The following is a 22,854-nucleotide window of genomic DNA, read 5'->3' as shown; positions in this document are numbered from 1 at the left end:
TGAGTGAAAGCAATGAGTTTCTGGCTCAAGTTGCAAGTTAAAAGAACAAGTTACTTTATTACTCTTAATTTATAGCTGAGTCAGTTAAAAACTTTGACTCTAGATCAGATTTATGATGTCATATTCACAATAAACATATCTTCCTGACAGACATCCTGGTGTCTTAATAATTTTTCCACACATAAAATATAATGGGAAATGTTCCTAGGACTTATAGGAAATTAGTCTTTATTACTGTCAGTACTCTTGTGACTCATAAAATGAGTATATAACCCATATGGGGAGACTTCATTGTAGGACTGGAGTTCACATAGAGTAGACGTGTTTTCTTTGATAAGCATTTAGGAAGTATAACCAAATTATTCAAATTCAGTCATTTTTGGGGATACTGTCATTTATTATAATACTTTCAAAGAGCAGTTGGTGATTCTATGGAGAAAATATTTAGAAGCTGTAGTCCTATGACTCCCACCTCTGTGAGTTTCTCTCAAGGAAACAGCTCTAGTTTAGCAGCATTAATTATAATAGCAAAAGTGGACACTTCTCAGGAAACAGGAAATAATTAAGTTCATCTTGTCATATTTATTTGATAGAATCTTATGTACCCTTTATAAACAATAAATGGTATGACTAACTAGAGACTAATTAAGTTCATCTTGTCATATTTATTTGATAGAATCTTATGTACCTTTTATAAACAATAAATGGTATGACTAACTAGAGACTATTTTGAAACCAGCTGAATTTTTAAAAATTCAGTACATGACATTGCTTAAGAACTACAGAAAGTAATCACACACAGAGGCACTGTGCTGGGCAATAGTGATAAAGCACTGAAAATGACAAATATGATTCCTGACATGGGGACCTCACAGTCTGATGCAGAAGAAAGATACTAAACTAGTAGTTATATAGTTATAAACTATGGCTAATGCTATGAACTAAAGGTGTGATATGTAATAGGGGAAGCTAAGATGTTCAGGGAAGAGAGTGGTCATCAAGGAAACCCCTCTGAGAAAGTAAAGGGAGAGTCAGGGTTAGCAAGGGAAATGTGGTGGGGGAGCATTCCTCGTGGAACCAGCAGGGACAGAGGGAGAGTAACCAGAGTGGGAAAGGGTTTGATGCCATTACAAAGGTGGAGGAAGGAAAGAATGATTGGAGCCTTATGAGTGAGAAGAGAATGGTGTGCCCTGAGGAACCAGACCGTGTAATACCTTCAAGATTTCTCTTTTTAATCCTTTGGAAGCCATTGAAGTTTCTGAAGTGGAGGGGTAGCAGGGACCTCCTGCATTTTAAGACCGCCTGTGCTATGTGGGAAACAGGTTGAAATAAATCAAGAGTAGAAGAAGGGAAACCACTTAGGAGATCATTGTAGTAATCCAGGTGAGAGAGATGAAAGTGCTTCAGACAAGATTTAAAACTGGGGAGATGAGGAAAAGAGGATAGATTGAGCTGTATTCAGAAAAATAAAGGAAAATAAAATTTGCTAGTGGATTGGAAGAAGAGATGGAAACATTAACTGTGTTTTCTTAAACCACTGGGTAGATGGTGATGTCATAGTCACATATTTGATATTGTTGGAAATTTAGGAAAGGAAAACTAAAAAATCCATTTTGGACATGAAGTTGAGGTCTTATCAGAGAACCAAGTGGAAGAGTCAAATAGACAATATACATGTTTGGAACTCAGAAAACCGATCTAGTTGGAAATTAGATATTTGGGAGCCATTAGCATTTAGAAGATACTTGATGTTACTCTATAGAAAGAATATAGAATGTCAGGGGGTGGGGGGGAGCCTGTTTCCAGTCCCAAGAAATACAGCATTAAGAGATCTTGTTGAGGAGGAGGAGATATCAAAGGTGACTTCCAGGCTGGAGAAATGCTGAGAGCAAAGAAAATAGTATTTGGGGAAGGAAATTATGGTGGGCTGTGTTGAATACCACTGAGAGGTCAGGCAAGGTGATGTGGTCCTCTGGATAAAAATAGTTGTTTTAATAGAAAGGTGGCTATAGAAGTATAATATTTTTATAATGTTTAAGTTTATTTAATAATAAAAACTTAATTAACATCTGATTATTTTTGATAGATTAATTTCAGCAGGATAATACCTGTGATGTATTTACTCCATCTTGATTCTTAAACTCTTTACTAATCATTGTTTTTTGCATCACTCTATTTTTTGCCATCTTATATATTAAACAGTCAGCTCTCTTATCTCCAGTCTAGGATTAAATCTTCGAAAGTTTTAAACCTGATCAGCCCTCCAGGCTAAGAGCATAACTACCAAATGCTCAAAGTCCCTGCCTTATAGACACCACATTGAATATATAATTTGCTTTATATAGAAGATTTTTTGAATGGTCAATAGTAAATTATATTTCTTTTTTTAAATTTATTTATATAATTTTTCCAAAAGCATCCCTTTCCTTAAGAAAAAAGAAAAAAACGATCTTATTCAGGTAACTTCTGGTCTTAATTTGACAGATATGCATTAGGCAAAGATGATTAAAGTATCCAAACAAGATACTTTCCCTTTACATTCGGATAAAATATTCAAGAACTAAAGAAGGGAAGTGAGATAGTTGAGATAGGAACTACTGTCTTCCCAGTTTGAGGGACAGGAGGGTTGGTATGGGGGCAAACACCTATGCTCCACTGAAATACCTTGACTATTCATTTTCTTCATAATGACTCAGAGTGTTACCACCCTGTAATAATTACAAATAGAAATAAAGAACGAGGAAGGACCCTCCAAAGGACTGGTCTCAGCAAAAGTGGCAGGATTCCATCCACTTCCCCTAACTTTGTATATTAGGCTTTGATTCTACTGTTAGATAATATTCTCACCTCAAGCACAAATTCTCTGTGGCAAGGATTCAGACTTATGCATATTGCCTTCTGTAACTTGTTACAACTCTGTTACGCTTACTAGAACCAGTCCCAAATCATTTCCATGCTATTGTCTTAAGAGACACGATAGATCTTCATGTCACTCATGTGTATTCTTATTTTTCTGCCTCCTCTTATCTTTATCATTGTGCATATTCAAATCGATCTCAAGAAAACATGCTCTCCTTTCCCTTTGTGTTATGGATGGTACAACCCAACCCACACAGTACTGGGGATAAAGGGAGTAAATGGGAAAGCTGGGGAACGCTGGCAGCTGGAGGGAAGAGAGTATGCGAGGGTATGTTTAAAGGGTTTTATACAGCAGGGGCCATGGTGCCAGAGACAAGGGCTCCTAGGAAAGGATGACAACATTTTTCCAGTGACATTCTTTTTTGTTTTTTTAATTTTGGTATCATTAATGTACAATTACATGAACAACATTATGGTTACTAGACTCCCCCCATTATCAAGTCCCCACCATGTACCCATTAGAGTCACTGTCCATCAGCATAGTAAGATGCTATAGAATCACTACTTGTCTTCTCTGTGCTATACTGTCTTCTCTATGTCCTGCCTACATTATGTGTGTTAATTGTAATGCCCCTTTTCCCCTCTTGTCCCTCCCTTCCCACCCATCCTCACGTCCCTTTCCCTTTGGTAACTGTCAGTCCATTCTTGGGTTCTGTGAGTCTGTTGCTGTTTTGTTCCTTCAGTTTTTGCTTTGTTCTTATACTGCAGAGATGAGTGAAATCATTTGATACTTGTCTTTCTCCTCCTGGCTTATTTCACTGAGCATAATACCCTCTAGTTCCATCCATGTTGTTGCAAATGGTAGAATTTATTTTGTTCTTATGGCTGAATAATATTCCATTGTGTATATGTACCACCTCTTCTTTATCTATTCATCTACTGATGGACACTTAGGTTGCTTCCATGTCTTGGCTATTGTAAATAGTGCTGCAATAAACATAGGGGTGCATCTGTCTTTTTCAAACTGGAGTGCTGCATTCTTAGGGTAAATTCCTAGGAATGGAAACCCTGGGTCAAATGGTATTTCTATTTTGAGTTTTTTGAGGAACCTCCATACTGCTTTCCACAATGGTTGAACTAATTTACATTCCCACCAGCAGTGTAGGAGGGTTCCTGTTTCTCCACATCTTTGCCAACATTTGTTGTTGTTTGTCTTTTGGATGGTGGCCATCCTAAATGGTGTGAGGTGATATCTCATTGTGGTTTTAATTTGCATTTCTCTGGTGATTAGTGTTGTGGAGCATCTTTTCATGTGCCTATTGGCCATCTGAATTTCTTCTTTGGAGAACTGTCTGTTCACCTCCTCTGCCCATTTTTTAATTGGCTTATTTGCTTTTTGTTTACTGAGGTGTGTGAGTTCTTTATATATTTGGATGTCAACCCTTTATCGAATCTCATTTATGAATATATTCTCCCATACTGTAGGATGCCTTTTTGTTCTATTGGTGGTGTCCTTTGCTGTACAGAAGCTTTTCAGTTCGATATAGTCCCACTTGTTTATTTTTGCTTTTGTTTCCCTTGCCTGGGGAGATATGTTCAGGAAGAAGTTGCTCATGTTTATGTTCAAGAGATTTTTCCCTATGTTTTTTTCAAGAGTTTTATGGTTTCATGACTTACATTCAGGTCTTTGATTCATTTTGAGTTTACTTTTGGGTATAGGTTAGACAATAATCCAGTTTCATTCTCTTACTGTCCAGTTTTGCCAACACCAGCTGTTGAAGAGGCTTTCATTTCTCCATTGTATATCCATGGCGCCTTTATCATATATTAATTGACCATACATGCTTGGGTTAATATCTGGACTCTCTATTCTGTTTCATTGGTCTGTGGGTCTGTTTTTGTGCCAGTACCAAATTGTCTTGATTACTGTAGCTTTGTAGTAGAGCTTGAAGTTGGGGAGCGTAATTTCCCCTGCTTTATTCTTCCTTCTCAGGATTGCTTTGGCTATTTGGGGTCTTTTGTGGTTCCATATGAATTTTAGAACTATTTGTTCTAGTTCGTTGAAGAATGCTGTTGGTATTTTGATAAGGATTTCATTGAATCTGTAGATTGCTTTAGGCAGGATGGCCATTTTGACAATATTAATTCTTCCTACCCAAGAGCATGGGATGAATTTCCATTTATTAGTGTCCTCTTTAATTTTTCTTAAGAGTGTCTTGTAGTTTTCAGAGTATAGATCTTTCACTTCCTTGGTTAGGTTTATTCCTAGGTATTTTATTCTTTTTGATTCAATTTTGTGAATGGAATTGTTTTCCTGATTTCTCTTTCTGCTAGTTCATTGTTAGTGTATAGGAATGCAACAGATTTCTGTACATTAATTTTGTATACTGCAACTTTGCTGAATTCAGATATGAGTTCTAGTATCCAGTGACATTCTTGACTCTTAATTTTCACCTAGGAAAACTGAAGTACAGCTATGTTTACCTTGAATTTCTCCTGTATCTATTAAAGGGGACCTCCCTAGTGGCAAAAGAGAAACATCTTTCTGTGACTAGCTTCTTATATGGTAAATCAGCTCCTCTTTTTTGGGGAACTATTCAACTGATTTTGGTTGTTCTTGGGGATAGACTTGCTGTGAAGTTGCCCTATTATGTGAACAGATATTTTTCATTGTATGGAAAGCTATATTGATAAAAAAGAATGCCTACCAGCACAGTGTAACTGGCCTTACATATGGGCAAATGGTTCAATTAGCAGGATAGAGCAAGTGGGATAGGAAGGAGGGAAAATTTAGACTGGTAATGAAAGCAGGAACAGAATATGGAAATGCCCATTGAGAAGTGACTTGAGATTTCTCTCAACCCCCAAATTAGTCTTCTGTTACAAAGTCTTCTATGTAATGGTTTGTGGGTTACCTCCCAAGCACTGATTCATTTACTGTGAAAACTTAGAGTATTATTTAACCAATATTCAATCACTCTGCTTTTCCCTTGGGACAGAGTGTACTTCCCTAACCCACTGACTTTGTTTGGCATTGTGACTTGCTTTGGCTAATGGTAGTGAGGAGAGGCTCTAAATGAAATGTGCTGTGTAATTCTGCTTGTTTCTTGTGCACTGGTGATTTTCCACGAGAAGAACATGCCTACTACCACTTTATCTGAAACCCCAGGTCAAACATGAATGGAGTAGACTTGAACCCAATGCAAGGCGTAGAGCCAAGTCCAGCCATCCTACTCTCTCTGAAGCAGTTTTCCAGCCAGACCAACCTATAGATCCATGAGCATTTAATGTGTGGTCTTGTGGCAACCAAATTCTGGGGTAGTTTGTTATGCAGCATTATTGTGGCAATCGCTGACTAACACAAAAACTCAGTAGAATTATGATATAAAAGCACAGAAAAGCTATTTGTCTAGCTTAGTTATTTTCTAGTATAATCCATAAATGGGACAGCTTCAAAATCACTCGGTCATGTCATTTAGTTTGAAACAAATTTGGCTCACTGTACTTCTCTTTATAAAATGGAACATATATAAAAATATGTTGAATTTGAAAAAGTCATTAAAATTGATAAAGTCATTTCATTTTCAAATATTTTCAGCAGGAAATTCAACCAATATTCTTAAATAAGGTAGTTTTGTGTGAGTAGTAGAGCTGCAGTAATGCAATTATTTGTGATCAGTTCTCCAACAATCCATCCATTCATCCATCCACCTATCCACATTCATTATTTTTGTAGTTTATATAGTTATCTATGGATAATGCTGTAGTTTTTAAGTAATTCAAATAAGAATTTAGAATTTAAAAGATTGTTTAAATTTCCTGAGTACAAAGTACTAAGGAGTCCATGATCATTATAGCAAAATTAGAAAATACAGAAAAACAGAAAAAACATCTGCATAATTATCCCACATAGAAATAACCTTTACTAAAATTTCATCCTTTCCCTTTATAAAGCTGCTTTTCTTTGTGTGCTTGCACATGTTTATTCTTACATACATTTAATTACAACAGATTCACTGTGTTTACTGTTCCATAAACTGCTCTTATCACTACATATGTTGTAACTTCTCTCCATGACAGTAATATAGAGAGCTGCACCATCTAATGACTCTTTAGTATTTAATAGAATGAATGTTTTATAAATTTGTTAACTGGCCCCCTATCTTTGGATGTTTAGGTTGTTTCTAGGTTAGTTTGGTTTTGTTCCATTATAAATAACACTTGCATGAACATTCTTGTTTGTATATTTTGCTCACTTTTCAAATTACTTCCATAGGAGTAATCCATAGAAGTGATATGACTAATGGAAAGGATATGTATGTTTAAGACCCTTGTCAAGGTAAGTCCCATTTATATAACTTCTAGCAGGAAGTCTTTTAACATATCTTTCAATCAAACCTCAGTGCTGCTGTTTGATAGGTTTTTTTTCCCTTTGCCCTTTTTTTTATGTCTCCTACCTACTCTGCTTCCACTTAGAACTATTTGAGAAATTTCTTCATTCTATTTTTTCCCTCTGGTATACAAAGAAATAAAACATGACTTGATAAATGTCTTGACTGTATTAGAATAAGCAAAAATAATCATGACAGCAAAGCAGCCTTCTTTTTCAGCAAAAAATACTCAATTTTGGCTTCAAGATTGTTTGGTAATAGCTAACTAAATAATAACCCTTTATCACTTCATGATATTAAATAGGGCTTGTTGGAAATGAGTCATTTTATACACATTGGGAGTTTTATGGTTAGTTTAATGTCACTGAATTTAATTAAATTGTCACTTGCATGTCATTATAGTTTGGAAACCCTCCTCAGTCAGAGAGCTGTTAGCACTGAATAAAAAATGCACAGTTCCTCTAAGTTGTAAGATCAATTTCACTAATTTATGAGGTAGAGAAACTGAGGCAGAAAGCAGTGGGTTCTCAAGCAGCAGAAGTAAAAAATGTAGAATTATAAAGGTAAAGATGCTGCCATGGAGGAAGAGAAAAATTAACATAGAGGAACATTTTCATGCGCTGAACTCTGGCTTTTCGAAGCACTAACAGATGAGATTACAAACTAGTGCCAGAATTGTAAATGGGGTTGTTGCTTGGAAGTGGCAACTGACATGGAAACCCAGCCCTGAGCATCCTCCAACTCCCAGATATCACACAAACATATAAAAAAGACATTCTCTTTCATTGAATGGTTTTAAAAAGGCAAAATAAAAATAACAATATTTTGAATATTACAAAATAAACTATGGTAGTGAAGAATATATGGAAAATCTAGGATCTCTTTAGGACCAACTTCTAAGATTTCTCTTTGTCATTATAATCATTCATGTGTATTTTGAGCAAAATTGGGAAATTCTAATTGCAAAATTAGACTTTAAAAGACTTTCTTCCAAAATGTTTTTGCACAGCTAATTTCTGATTTGTTTTTATAGTGCATTAGTGTTTTTTAGCATTTACATAGAACTTCGTATTTCAAAGTGCTTGCTTGACAGAATCACTAATGTTATTTTATACAGTGTTATGCTCAGAAACACTATCCTTTAAAAATAATTGATGCTTTAAAAAACAGATCTGCTATTTATTTCTTTCATCATGTAGATTTTCTGGGCATGCCTTTTCATTCAAATTCAGTTCAACAAATATTTACTGCATAACCACTTAGTACAACACTTTGTGTCAGAGATTCAAAATAACTCACTGGATAGAGACAGAAAAGACATAATAGTTGCCAGGCGCCAGTGGGAGAGGGGAATGGTGAGTGGCTGCTTAATGGGGAGGGTTTTCCTTTTCAGATGATAAAAAAAGTTCTAGAACTACTTAGTGGTGATGGTTATACAACATTTTGAATGCACTAAAAGCCACTGTATGCTTTAAAGTGGTAAAAATTGTAAATGCAATGTATTTTAGCACAATTAAAAAAAGTCAGGTGGGGGAAAAATAACTAGTTGGGTCAATAAGAGAGAGGTAGAAATATTCTACTTCAGAAGTACATTTAATCAGAAAATGTTTTTAAATTATCCTGCCAATATCACTATTGATTCCATGCAGTAACTGAGTCAAATCCAATAAAAGCAAGTATTATTAGGGCAGACGTACTTAAAACTGAACAGAAATGCTGAAATGCACAAAGATACTTCTTGCCCTCAAGTGGGCTTCAATTTTATAGGGATTAAAGATAATTATGAAAAGTGTATAACACAAGATAAAATGTCAAAAAAGCTATGCTAGAGAGGTCAACCTAGTGCTAAGGAAGTGAAGAGGGTAATTAGATCAATTTTGGAGATAGCATCAGGGATGTGAAAGCTTTGTGCTTGATCTTAAGGATGCATGTGATTTTGCCAATCACATCAGATCATAATGGCCAGTCTAAGTGAAGGAGAGAATTCTGCTTCTAATACAGCCTGAGAGTCTTCTGTTTAGTGTACTGGCAGGCACATCACTGAGCTGACATATATTAAGCTTAGAGTCAACTAATACCTGCTTAAAATTGTGTTTTGTAAGTGCAAATACTAAGTCACTTTTCCCAGTCCAGTACACAAGTGCTGAACTTCTACATTTATCATTTAGAAATTTCACTGTGTTAGATTTGGCCTATAATTGTATGCTGTGAGAAGCTTCAGGATCCTGATTCTGCTGTCTGGTATATTAGCTACTCAGCTATCTTCTTGCCATTCCTTACTTTGGTATGTATTCCTTTGATGTTGATATTCAAGGCACTAAAAAAACATTCTACAGAAAATTGTAGATGATATGATAGAATTTTAATTAAGCTACTGTAATTTCCCTTCCAGGTAGACTTTGAATTGGTCATTAATTGGTCATCTCTGAAAATGGTCACTGAGTTAATTAGGAATATAGTCAATTATATTTTCATTTTCCTTGACCAACATTTTATTATTTTCTTTACAGATTTTATTATGAAGCATATTTTTAACTGCATTGCTAAAATTAACATAGTGGCTAGGAACTCAGAATTTGAAGTTAAGATTTTGGGACTGGCGTCCAGCCCAGCCAACTACCAGCCACGACCTTGGGTGAAAAAAATTTCTTAATCTCTTTGTGCTTCAGTTTCTTTATCTATAAAATGTGTGTGAAAATATTACCTACATTTTTTGTATTAAATAAACTATTATGTAGCAATCGTAAAAATAAGAAAACATTAATTATTACTAGTATTATTATGATAGTTTTAATATATGTCCACAAATTCTTTGATATTCCTACTTTTTTAAGAGGTGGTGCCTGATTTCTTCCCCCCTTGAGTGTAGGCAGGGATTAGTGACATCGTGACTTCTAACAAATAGACTATACATTGTTTTTCCACAAAAAAAGCATTGTAGCTACCCTCTTGCTGTCTCCTGGATTGCTCATGCTGGGGGATGTTAGTGGTCATGACATGAAGACTGTGTTAGTTTTCTGTTTCTTTGTAACAAGTTGTCACAAATTTAGCAGCTTAAAACAGACCTCATTTGTTAGCTCATGGCTCTTTGGTCGGAATTCCAACATAGCATGACTAAATTCTTCCCAGGGCAAGTGTTTTTGAACAAGGACATTATATACCAGAATATGCTTGCCGAAGGCTACATGAGCAAAAGGAATCCACAGATGAACACTAGAATTAAGGAGAGTATTTGGGTTGCTATCTAACAGCTCAGGACAGAAATAATGATTGCTCCCAGATTGCTGAGATGACAGTAGACCTGGACAGAGAGACTGGAAGAGAAAATCACTGAGGAAATAAAATCTATTTGATTTAGCAAGTTGAATCACTATCAGGCATTGAAGGAAGATCCTGAGACATCAGGGGTCAAAAAGTGTAACTGTGGGAATAAAGCTCTATTGCTTTATCAGGGAGTTATTTGATTGTGGTAATTATTTAAATTGTGTGTGGGTGTACATGGGAGGGTGTGAAAAAAAGAGCAGAAAGAAGAATGATAGGGGATACTTAAATTTAGAAGTGCCACAGGGATAAAATCGGAGAGGTAGACAGAAATGGGGCATTTTAAAAGATAGGAGGAGAGTGAGAAGAGTTACATGGGAGATGAAAGTTTTAAGAAGAAGGAAGGAAGATCAATTTATACCCTATTTGAAGGTTATAGAGGATGAGGACCAAGAAGTTAAATTACAGTGAACTTGAAAGTACAGAAAAGAAGCAGAGGTAGCCAGTGTATTTCTAAGTGCAGCAACCTAGGGAAGCTGGCAGAAAATAAATCCAGTATGTTTCTCTTAAAGATGAGGGGAATGACCTAGTCTCTGAGAACTATTCCAATTTTATTGTTCTTCCTCTATGGTGCTAGGAATCCTGGGAAATTTCAAAAAATGATTAGTTAACTGTTTCTCTCAGTGGAGGTTGATCATTTAATTCATTGCCAAAAAGCAATGCTGCATCTTAAATGCTTCCTGAATTAAGAACTCCACCTCATAATTTGGGTGGTGGTCATTCACAGCTCTCAAAACCACCCTGAGGCTGTGCTTGCATCAGAGTTGCCTGACATCCATCCATCATGACCCTTGATGCCCATCCATCCCAGTCACCACCAACCATCAGTCAAACTGTCCTGGATCAATTGAACTTCTGGAGACCTTGGGGAAAGGAGGGACTACATCATCTAAAACCATTAAACTAGACTATAATATAGAGACACAATGGACACCTGGCAGAACCACAAAGACTAGGTTTGAATAAGCATTTGCCACACTCCTGTCTCTTTTCTCCATCCCATGTGTCAACAATTTTAATGAAGACAGTGGTTTTAATGCAAGTATACACATATTGCTAATCTCATTATTCTCTTTTCTTTTTCTTCTACTTTTTCCTAATTACCTCAGGAAAATCAAACTCTCAGCCCCTCTTTATCTCTGCCCACTTCCTCATTTTTCCATTCGTTCCAAAACCAGCCTTGATCAATTCTGATAAAAATAAGAGAACACTAATTATAAACCTCTATCAAGAAAATTAAATTTACATACTTTGAAGTTAAAGTAGGTGTTGTGAAGAACTGATGCTATTAACTTCTGAAGTCCATGGACTGAGAAACTAGTCCTTTGAAAACATGCATAGAATTGCCCAATATATTATCACAGTCCTTTAGAACATGGTTTTTTTCGCCCCATTAAACAGCAATATTCTGATTCTGTGTGTGTGTGTGTGTGTGTGTGTGTGTGTGTGTCTAGTTACTGACTGTAGAAGTTTGGTTTTCTATCTTTTATTGCTAATGTTTAATAATTCAGATATGAGAAAAAAAGGATTCTTTAAGGTCCAGAAATTCAGTCCCTACCTTTAATCCTGTTTCTAGAAGAAGATACAATCTATATTCCTAACACATGATTTCCAAGTTTAGAGTACAAACCATTTGAAATTTGAGGATTGCTTGTATATATGTAACCAAAATATCATTAAATACCTTTAAGGTAACCCATGTGAATTTCCTGCTACCATTCTGTCCAAGTCATTCTGCTGAGTAATATCACCATTCTTCTGTTCTGTATTTAGAAAAGGGCAACACAGCATATTCATGATTATGCTGTGTAGCTAGACAGAGCTGCCTTCCAATCCTGATTCAATCACTTGCATGTTCAGCTCTGGGGAAGTTATTTAACTTTTTATAGCCTTAATTTCCTATTTTGTAAAATAGGAATTATGTAAGTGCCTATCTCCTAGAATTATTTTAAAAGTTAAATAAGATCATATCTGACAGGTTTCTGTCATCCAACAGGGCCTCAGCAACTACCATTTCTAGACAGGAGAATAGTGTGTTTTTTTTTTTATGTACGTGTATCATTAAAAATATTTTCATCATATATAAACTTAATTTATAAATTACATACATGTTCATTCTAGACTAATATTAGCATGGACATAAAACATACCTAAAAGTAGAATTTAAAAAGAATTTGTCAAAGATAAATGCTACTTAAAAAATAAATAAAAAGATATATCAAGTATAAATGGTATGTTTGTTGTATTTAAAAATATTCAAACAATTCCAAATTCCAGTGAAATTCCAGATTTTAAAAAATGAGTTAGGAAATTCTATTTTCATTTTTTGTTTGAAGAAATAAAAGTGTTAAGAGATGACACATCATTTTCACACAAAATCACACAATACGATAAACATGTCTAGACACCTATTTTCAGAAGACTTTTCCATTGCACTCAATGAAACAGTTAGTTTCTTACTCATTGCTAAAATATCACCTTTACTTTAATGGGACATACTCGTTTTTTGTCTTGTTTTAGTATTTGTTTGGGACTTACTATTGATGGCAGTTGTCATCACAGAAAGGATCAACACATTTTCTTTTCTTTTTTTCATATCTGCTAGATGGTCAATATTGATAGCCACCTATCACAGAAAAAGATCAGCAAATTTGGAAAATATTTCTTTTCTGTAAAAGAAAACTATGTTATTCACCTTTAATTTTGAAATGTTTTGAAATCTTTTGCCATGAATAACCAGTGAACCTCTCTGCAGTACAAAAATATGTTCTCAGACATGCCTTATCTCACAAACATGTATTTAACAGAGATTAACATGGTACTTACTATTTTCTAGGTACTGTTTTAAGCACCTTACAGATATTAACTCAGTCTCCTAAGAACTTTATGGGTTAGGTTTCACTCCCATTTTACAGATGATCTAACTAAGGCAGAGATAAGTTAACAAAAACTCATTCAAAGCTAGGAAGGATTTGAACCTAGCCATTCTGGCTTTAGAAACTGCTTTTAAGAGCTAGGCTCTGGTGCCTAGGACTCTGCTAATGAAGATAAAATAACCTTTAATTATACTTAACACATGTAAACAAGAACATCTGCTTGTTAATTTCTGTGTGTGTGTGTGTATATATTATATATGATGTATATATATATATATTTCTGTGTATATAATATGTATGTAATATATGCATGTTAGATGGTCACATGAGTGCACAAAGCAGGAGGTCTTCAGAAGGAAGGGGCGAGTTCCTTGATACTGGAGGATTGGTTTTTGGTAACCTCATCCAATCTCTCCTTCTAGCATACTTCCATGAATTTTAGTTTACATGTGTTAAATAATTTATATATAGAAGTCATGTTAGGTTGCAATCTATTAGTATAAATGTATTTGTACTATATTAACAGTATATTTTTGGAATCTATTATGAATGTGTCACCAAAAACTTTCTGAGGATTTTAACAATGATAACATGAAGCATTAAAATTAATGTATTGGTTTGCTCTTCTCTACTTCTAGGCATTGGAAGGATGTGGCTGGGTGAAAAATGCCTATAAGTAGTCCATAGTATTTAATTGACTGGAAGAACTTAAGTTCTGGAGGGTTGAACTTATGTTTCAGATTGGATACTATTGTTTCATTTCTATTTCATAGAAATATTAAGAATAGGCTAATGTTTTCTTCTTCTAAAGAGTATCTCCATCTCTGTAGAACAATTTTTCTTGATACATTGGCTTTTGCATTGCTCTTCAAAAATAAGGGTATCCGATGTTTGATTTGCATATGAATTTTGAATTTTCTGGGTATTTAGGGATGACTTTATTATTCATTATATACCTATCACCATCATCATCATGCTGTTATCATTATAAATTATCCTTTAGTCTGTTTCTACTCGGTACTGTAATAATATAAAAATAGGTAACAGAACCTTATGAAATATTTACATGTGATGTTCCAGCCTTAAAAAATAAGAGCATTACCTAGTGCTAAGGTGAAGTATATTTTTTCACTTAGGCACAGGAAGAGTCTGATAAATTCATCTCACTAGTAGATTGTAATCCTTGGAAAATAGGAGCAGTATTTATGCTTACTGTGTTCATTCAGGACAAGACTGGTAAGCAGGGCCCAAATAAATACTATTAAATGAGTGAATGACTTTCTGTTTGGGAGATTTGAAAGACCTTGGATTTCCTTAAAAAATGCCACAGAACAGAGCTGGACCAGGGTGTATCTGGGAGAAGATTATATTTTGACATCTTTCTCCTTGCTCCAAAGGCCAGTCCTGCAGACCCTTCTCAGCTTTTCAGTTTCCTCCACTTTGTTTACCCCTCATTTCATGTGTAGGGATCAAGAGGGCTTTCCTGATGGAGAAGAGTCTATCTAGAAGGGTACAGAAACTGATCTCAGTGTAGATATGAATACATTTTAATATTCAGTTAGTTAAACATCACGTATCTGACCCTTGCTTATCTGATTTGCTTGTTTAGCCATTTAAATTCTGCAGACTACAATCCAAATGGAGGAACATAGTGTAGAGAACAAAGAGTCAAGGTTAGAGAAAGGGTTTTTCTCCTCTAGAGTAGGTTTTCTCCACGTGTGGGAGTCTTTCTTTTTGGGCTATGAACCAGGCTAAAGAAAAGTGCATCCTCTCTTCAGTTTTTGCAGGTGGATGATGCACGATTTGGGGGATAGTAATTTTGTATTCAATTTTTCCTCTCAAATGAGTTTAAAATTTTATAATTACAAACTAAAATTGTGTCTATGTTCTGCTAAGAAATCACACTGCCACGCATTGTTTGGGTTTGTAGCATGCTTGTGAGTTGTGTGAGTGATGGCTGCTTCTAAACTGATAAAGTGTTGACTTGGACTGGTGTGGTTTTCAATCTCTCTTCTTTTAAAACATACATTGTGATTGGTTTAGTTTCATCATTATCCATTTATTTTCATTTAAGATCACTTGGCTAATCCTACAATTATAGTAATGCACATTCACATTAATAGTATTATAGTCATTTCTCCCCATAACTAGACTTTAAAGACACGTGTGTAATCAAGATGCATTATCTACCCCTCTATTGTTAAAACGGATATATACATAGCCTTTCCAAATTTGCTATTATAATCATTGTTAATTACTAAATTCTTTTTCTGGTTGAAACTGAGGTTAATCAAGGAGGCCTTTCCCCAAGTATCTAGATCATCCTGATTTTATGTATTTGGATTGTATCTAGTTCTGACTGATTCCAGTAAAGGAAACAGTTGTATAAGTCTGTGTCAAGACTGTCAATGGAATTTAATGAAAAGGAAAATTATCGAATCCCAGATAGTAGGGATAGTCATATTTTACATAAAGAGAGGTAAAGGAAAGAATGTTGGGGATTGAAGAGCCTAGGGTAATTTTTGAGTATTTAAGGACTTTTTTTGGAATATTTTAGGTTTATAACTATCCAATTCACTAGCTACTAGCCATATATGGCTGTTTAAATTTCAGTTTAGAATAAGATTAAATAAAATGAAAAGTCCAGTCCCATAATGCCACTAGCCGCATGGCAAGGTCTCCATAGTCTTCTGTGGCTAGTGGCTTCTGATCAGACAATACAGATGTAGAACATGTCTGTCATCACAGAAAGTTCTAGTGGAAGGACTGATTTAGACTATAAAACATTTGGACAAATTCTATTCAATAACTAGCAGTCATAGCTGACAGAATGAGACCCAGCACTGTTCAGTTAGAAGAATGAAGAAGAAAACAGACTATTATTTAATCCAAGATAAATAATGAAACCCACTAAATGGAAGAAATTGGCAGCCAAATTTCAGGCTGGTAAACCTGGAAAAGGAGAATGTATTTTGTAGAACATAGTTCTGCCTAACTATTTAAAACAATGTTGTATATTTGGTAACAATAAAACTTGTGACGCTACCTTTGTTTACAGCAGGAGAGGCCCTCATACTGTTTAGAGGAGTCTTAGCTTCTGAATGCGTGCTTCAAGACATGGATTGTTTCTTTTTAGCCTTGGGCAGTCTGCTTGGTGTCTTGTCTAAATAAGTATCTAAATCGATTCTTAAATAAAAACACAAGATTAGTGAAGGTTATGCACATCACGTGTATGACTGCCCATCATAGCTTGAATACTTTCTGTATTGGGAATTTCCCATGTTAAGAGCCCCTTTTTCCAATATAGAAATTCTGACTTTGAAGATAAAACTCAAATTCCTCAGTCTCCCTAGCAAGTGACCCAGACTCCTCCAGTAAGACATACCCATGCGAGCCCTGATACCAGAGGTGAGCAACTGAAGGACACAGGATCCGTGTGTGACTTCGGTTGTTTCTGCTGTGGTAGTCCCCGGTTTTCACAGTGGCAGTGGGGTTGGCAAGGCCAAATGCCTGACACAGAAGTGGCCCATGTTCTGACTCCGGCAGCCGTTTCACTCAAGTTTTGAGGCTTAACACTTAGCACTGGGGGTGGCGGCAGCCGTTTCCCCCTCAAAGCAGTTCTGTGCTTTGTTCTGGAATATTCTTCCTGAAAATTTAGCCTCCACACTTTCTCTAGTTCACCCAATTTTTGATTAGCTACCTAATACCCTTTAATAAATCCTTTCCCTGCTTAAACTAGCCAGAATGGATTTTGTGGTTGCAGCTAAGAATGCTGATGATGTGAGCAATGATGCCAGTTCATGTTTTGGACATAGATACGAATCAGTTTACTCAGTATGCATTTACCACATGCCTACCAGGCTCTGTGTTAGGACCTTACTCAAGTTTCCAGTTAGAGCCCCTTTGTTTGTAGTGGTATCAGGGAGACAAGAAATACAGGAGGTGAGACTGGTGTTGGAAATGTTGAGACTGAGAAGATTCTTCTTAACTGCCATCCTCAATCCAGTCTGTCACCCAATCCTCACAATTGTATCTCTGAAGTATTTTTCCCATGCTTCTTTTCTCCATATATAACTTTGCATTCATTTGACAAACATTCAACTCAGGGATGTATTATTTCTCACTTGACTCATTGAAACAGCCAATCACAACAATAAGACTATATGGTTCCTTACACCCCATATTGTTACTTGGTAATGCATCTTTGCTTATGGTGTTCTGAAAGCCTAGAAAACCCTTTTCTTCTTGTCATTTATATGGGCACCTCCTGGCTATGCTTTGAGATGTAGATTATGCCTTTTCTATTTCACATACTGTATTGTAAGATAAGTATGTTGTGGACACAATGAGAATTCCTGTGGCCAGGATTCTCACCTGGCCCTGGTTGACTAGTTCACTGCATACCTTTGGGCAGTACATGGCTGTTGACTCTATATAAAGAGCTCCACCCAGTGGTCTGGGCACAACATGGTGGCATGCCTGCAAGGCTGCAGGAGAGCAGAGGCAGAGATGCTAGTGCTGAACCTACTGCTGGGAGAACAAGCCGGGTAATAAACCCTTTCACCCCAAAGAATGTTTTGATGTCAATTTCTTTGGCAAGACAATTGGCATAGTTGGCAGGATTAATTGTTGACCAATGAAATAGACAGGTTGCCCTTATGGGAGGGTTACTTCAGCAGGCTGCCCCTGTGAATGGGGAGACAGTGGATCATCTCCAATGAGTATATGGTCTGAGGGGGCTTGCCTCCTAGAGGACTGGGCCCCACCCCAGGACTGGAGCCAAGTGGAGGTGACAGCTAAGGCTGTAGGTATGGCTCTTGGTATAGTAAGTAGGTCTTTTGAGAAACAGTGCCTGTGAAGCAGTGGGGACTGTGGGTTGGCTGCTTCTCACAGTATTGAAAAGGTCTACAGAAGAGACCCAAGAAATGGGGGCACAAGAACATGAGCTGCAAACTTCTGTGGATTCCCTGAAGAAGGAAATGGCATTGATGTGAGAGAAGGCAGCACAAGAATGCCGACAGCAAGGTGCCATTGGAGAGGTAAAAGATTCCTTACAGAACAAGATGGCAGTGCTGCCAGGTGTTCTGAAGGAGGAAGAGGCCATCAAGGAAAAAGATGAACTCCTGAGGGAAGAACAGGTGGAGGTGGCAAGAGAACGTCAGCTACGAAGCATTGAGCTGAAAGTAAGAGAGCTACTGAAGACTGAGCTGGCATTGTTGTGAGGCACAGTAGCAGAGGAGGCACTCGGGGGAGGGGAGAGAAAGGTGCCATCAGCCCCAGAAATGGAGGAGCTGGAGAAGAATGAAGGGGTGGTGCCGGAGGCACTGGCCCCTCCTGTATTGAAAGCACGCCCCGTGGTTGTAAAGAAAATAAAGACCCAGCAGCTGAAAGTTCCCCAAGGAGAGGAGCAGCTCCCTCCCCAGGTCGTGGAGCACTCTATGGTCCGCCCCTATACTCAGGCTGAGCTGGTGGCTGTGGGACTAGGAGTGGATGGCATTGTTCTGTCGGGATCAGAGATGGGAAAGCTGTCTTCCCTGACCGTGCAGCCTGCCTTAAGGCAGTGATTACAAAATGCAAGGTGACATGTACAGTAGCAGACTTAGGAGAGGCTGAAGCAATGAGAACCTGGAAAGAAATAAGACCTGTTACTCACAGGAGGAATTTGAGGGGCCCCGTGAAGGTTAAGAGGACCCAGATGTGGGTTGGTCTGATATGGGCAGGAGTAGATGGAAGAAAAATTAGACAGGAAGTCAAATAGGATCTTACTGGAGCTATGGCAACAACTGAAACCAGAGCAGCAGTTCTGGCCATTAAGACCAAAGAGGCAGAGGTCAGAGACAGAGCCATGAGTCCGGCCTGTGTGTCTGCAAGACTTTTTTCTGGAGAGGCTGCAGAACAATGTTGGAGCTTCCTTGCACAGGGACCATTGCAGAGGACTAAGGGCACATAGTGAGAGGGGAGAATCCTGGAGGGGTGGAGTGTGGATAAAATGAGAGTTCCTGTGGCCAGGATTCTCACCTGGCCTTGGTTGACTAGCTCACTGCACACCTGTGGGCAATACATGGCTGTTGACTCTATATAAAGAGCTCCACCCAGTGTTCTGGGCATGACGTAGTGGCACGCCTGCAAGGCTGCAGGAGAGTAGAGGCAGAGACGCTAGTGCTCAACCTACTGCTGGGAGAACAAGCCAGGTAATAAATCCTTTCACCCCAAAGAACGTTTTGATGTCAATTTCTTTGGTCACACTGAATCCATAGTGAACTTGCCCAGGGCTGAAACCCATTGGCAAGACATATGTGGTTGTTCATTTGACCTATCAGCTGGACTGTGAGTTCCTTAGGGCACATATCATGGTTTATATTTACTGTTGAATCTTCAGCCCTTGTCCCAGTGCCAGGTATATAAAAGGCACATAGTCAATATTTGTTGAAAGATAAATGACTTGTACTTATTTATTACAAGTTTATCTCCCTGTCCAGTCTATAAGCTTCTTCAGAAGAGTACAGTGTCTGGCATATAACAGCTTAATACTGATATATTATAACATTAATGAGATTCATGTGGGGCATCTGTTGAAAATAATTGGTGGCAATCAACATTATGGCTCTAATGCTTGGCCGGGAAGCTAGGGCTGGAGATTAGGAGTTAGGTTTTGCAAGGTGGTGGTTTGTGGCAGCTGTGTAATGCTTTTCTCAAATCATTGACCGTAGAGAGTGTAATTGACCAGTGTTACCAGCTGCTACATTTTGAAATCCTTCCTATATTTGTACTGAGGTCAATCTTCCAAAGGGCTGCTCCCAGACAATGACTGGGAGCAGAAGGGAGACCTCTGATAAATGACTTTGGTTTTAGGACACTCTGGTGACTTTGCCAGACACTCCTTAGTATTGCAAAGCTATCTAGGATATTCCCACCCAGTTCTCCTGCCCTCTGTCCTTCACTGAGTGTCCTTCACTTAAGGTCAGAATGGCATTGGAGTCTGATGGCTCTCAGAGCCTCTCCTGGTGCCTGTCTTGGCTTCTACTTCTCAGACTAACACATGATTGACGCCATGGGAGTAGACTAGTTATTCATGGAGAGTCAGGGAGTCAGAAGGGCTAAGAGCCAAAGAGAGATCCTTACATGGCATGAATATTTAGGGATTGGGAAAGGTAGTACCAGGGGGAGACAGTTGAAGTAACGTGGTCAGAAAAGCAGACCAGTAAGGAGAGCAGTGCTCCAGAACCAGCCATCACTGAGTGTGTTTCATTCCAGAGCTTTTTCCTGGCACCATAAAAAGTTAAAAATTTACTAAGGAATAAGTCTTCTGAAATTAGAGAAAATTAAAAAAAGAGAGAGCAACCAAGGTCAGAAACTGTTTAGCTGGCTTTCAAAAAATTCAGTACTTAAAGACAAGCTAAACAGACAATTAAAATAGGAATAATATCATGGTATATACATATATAAAATCATTACACTGTACATCTTAAACTTATACAATGTTATCTGTTAATTATATCTCAGAAGGCTGGAAAAAAAAAAAAGAATGTTCAAGTAAAAGAAAACTTCATATGCAAAGGCCCTGGACAATACATGTACTTTCAGCAAAAAATAAAATAGAAGCTGTAGAATAAATATATTTTTACCTATTCAGATTTATAGAAATACACACTTTTGAAAACTGCTTTATGGCTAAGGGAGGGTACTTTTGTTTTCACTCATGTTTTCTATGCATCCTTTCTCTGTCTTATAATAATACTTACATTATTTGGCAAATACACCAGATAGACGTAGTATGGGAGTGTGGATGGATGGATAATACGCTTCCTCTATTCATGGGAATTGATGGAGAAATAGTTAAACTAAAAAAAAAAAATCTATGCAAAATGGACAAGAATAGAGTTATTTCAAGTTACTTTAAAGAGAGAAAAAGGCTGCCATACCATCTAAAGAAAATGTCAAACAGCAACAGTAAGACAGGCAGAACAAAAAGCCACAGAGCCCATAGTGCTCATTCAAGGAACATCTGGCAGAGAGGGGTCTGTGATAGTTGATTTTGTGTGTCAACTTTCAAGGACTGTGGGAAGCCCAGACATTTGGTCAAACATTCTTCTAAGCATTTTGAGAGTGTGTTTCTGGATGAGATTAATATGAATTGGTAGACGGAGTAGAGCAGTTTGCTCTCTAATGTGGGCAGGCCTCATGCAATACATGGAAGGCAGGACTAGAACAAAAAGCCCCCTCCCTCTGTGGAGAGGCAGCAACTTCTTTATGACTACCTTTAGCTGGTCATCAGTCTGTTCCTGCCTTTGGACTCAAGCTGGAACATCAGCTCTTCTGAGGCTCTAGCCTGCCTGCTCACAGACTTGGACTTCGACCTCTGGTTCGCAGGTCTTCCAGCTTGGACTAGAACTCACACCATCAGTTCTCCTGGGTATCTGGACTGCTGACTGCAGATCTTGAGACTTTTCAGCCTCCATAATAACACTATTGTGCAAGCCAATTCCTTATAATAAATCTCGCTCTGTCTCTGCCTCTCTCTCTCTCTATGCTTATATATACATAGGTATATGTGTGTGTGTATACTAAGCTTGAAGCTGCCATTACCACAATAATGAGACTTTGGCATATTTGTATGTATATCTCTATAGCTCTACATACTTATTTATATATGTATGTAGGTATACACATGCTATAGTTTCTGTCTCTCTGGAAAACCCTGATTGAATAGGGTCTTTGCTAAAGAACCAGAGAATAAGCTCCATATGGACATTATTGGTCCATATGGGCATAATTGTCTATTAAAAGATGTTTTTAGCTTATTGATTCTGCCTCTTAAATATTTCTTAAACATGTCCATTTCTCTCCATTCACAATGCCACTGTTTTAAGATCTTTATGACTTTTTTTCTTTACAATTTAAATGATCTCCTTCCCAAAGAGTTTTTTTTCCTCCAATGCACTGGAAGATCTTTCAAAATGCAAATCTGATAATATATTTCCATTGATTAAAATCATGCCATGGGTTCTGGTAGTGTTTTCTTTCTCAATCTAGGTATTGTGTTTGCTTTGTAAGAATTCACTGAGCTATAAGCATGTGAGTTGTGCACCTTTCTGTGTGTGTAACTTAATTACAAGGTTGTATTTAAAAATCTTTCCACAGCTCCCCATTGTTCCTAGGATTGAGTGGAAACCCTTAGCTAGATGTTTAAAGTCTTCTGTCATTCTTGTGTTTCCAAATCCCTGTCACTACCCTAGCCTACCATGCCGAAATAATTGTGACCTACACATAAATAATATTTTTTTCTTAACTATTTACTTTTGCTCTGCCTGGAATGACCTTTCATCATTGTTCACCTTCCTATTATTCTTTCTCTAGCAATAAACCCATGTAGCATCTGGGATGGTTTTTAATCCCTTCAGGCTTTT

At 37.3% G+C, this 22,854-nt stretch overlaps 1 long non-coding RNA gene across 4 annotated transcripts in view; it reads left to right on the top strand.

Moving 5' to 3' along the window:
• Positions 1-22,854, top strand: part of LOC140843104 (uncharacterized) — a 50,566-nt gene that overhangs the window by 8,968 nt on the left and 18,744 nt on the right. For 3 of the 4 annotated variants that reach the window (XR_012120584.1, XR_012120583.1, XR_012120582.1), the window contains 2 exons: positions 7,136-7,198; positions 9,761-10,040. This is a non-coding gene — a long non-coding RNA (uncharacterized lncRNA). Of the gene's footprint in view, positions 1-7,135; positions 7,199-9,760; positions 10,041-22,854 lie in introns of those variants that run through there. The other variant, XR_012120585.1, reaches the window with a different exon arrangement.

The sequence above is a fragment of the Manis javanica genome, chromosome 8 (genome assembly GCF_040802235.1).
Source record: "Manis javanica isolate MJ-LG chromosome 8, MJ_LKY, whole genome shotgun sequence".
In the NCBI taxonomy this organism is placed as follows: domain Eukaryota; kingdom Metazoa; phylum Chordata; class Mammalia; order Pholidota; family Manidae; genus Manis; species Manis javanica.
This window is presented reverse-complemented; position numbering and strand designations above follow the sequence as displayed.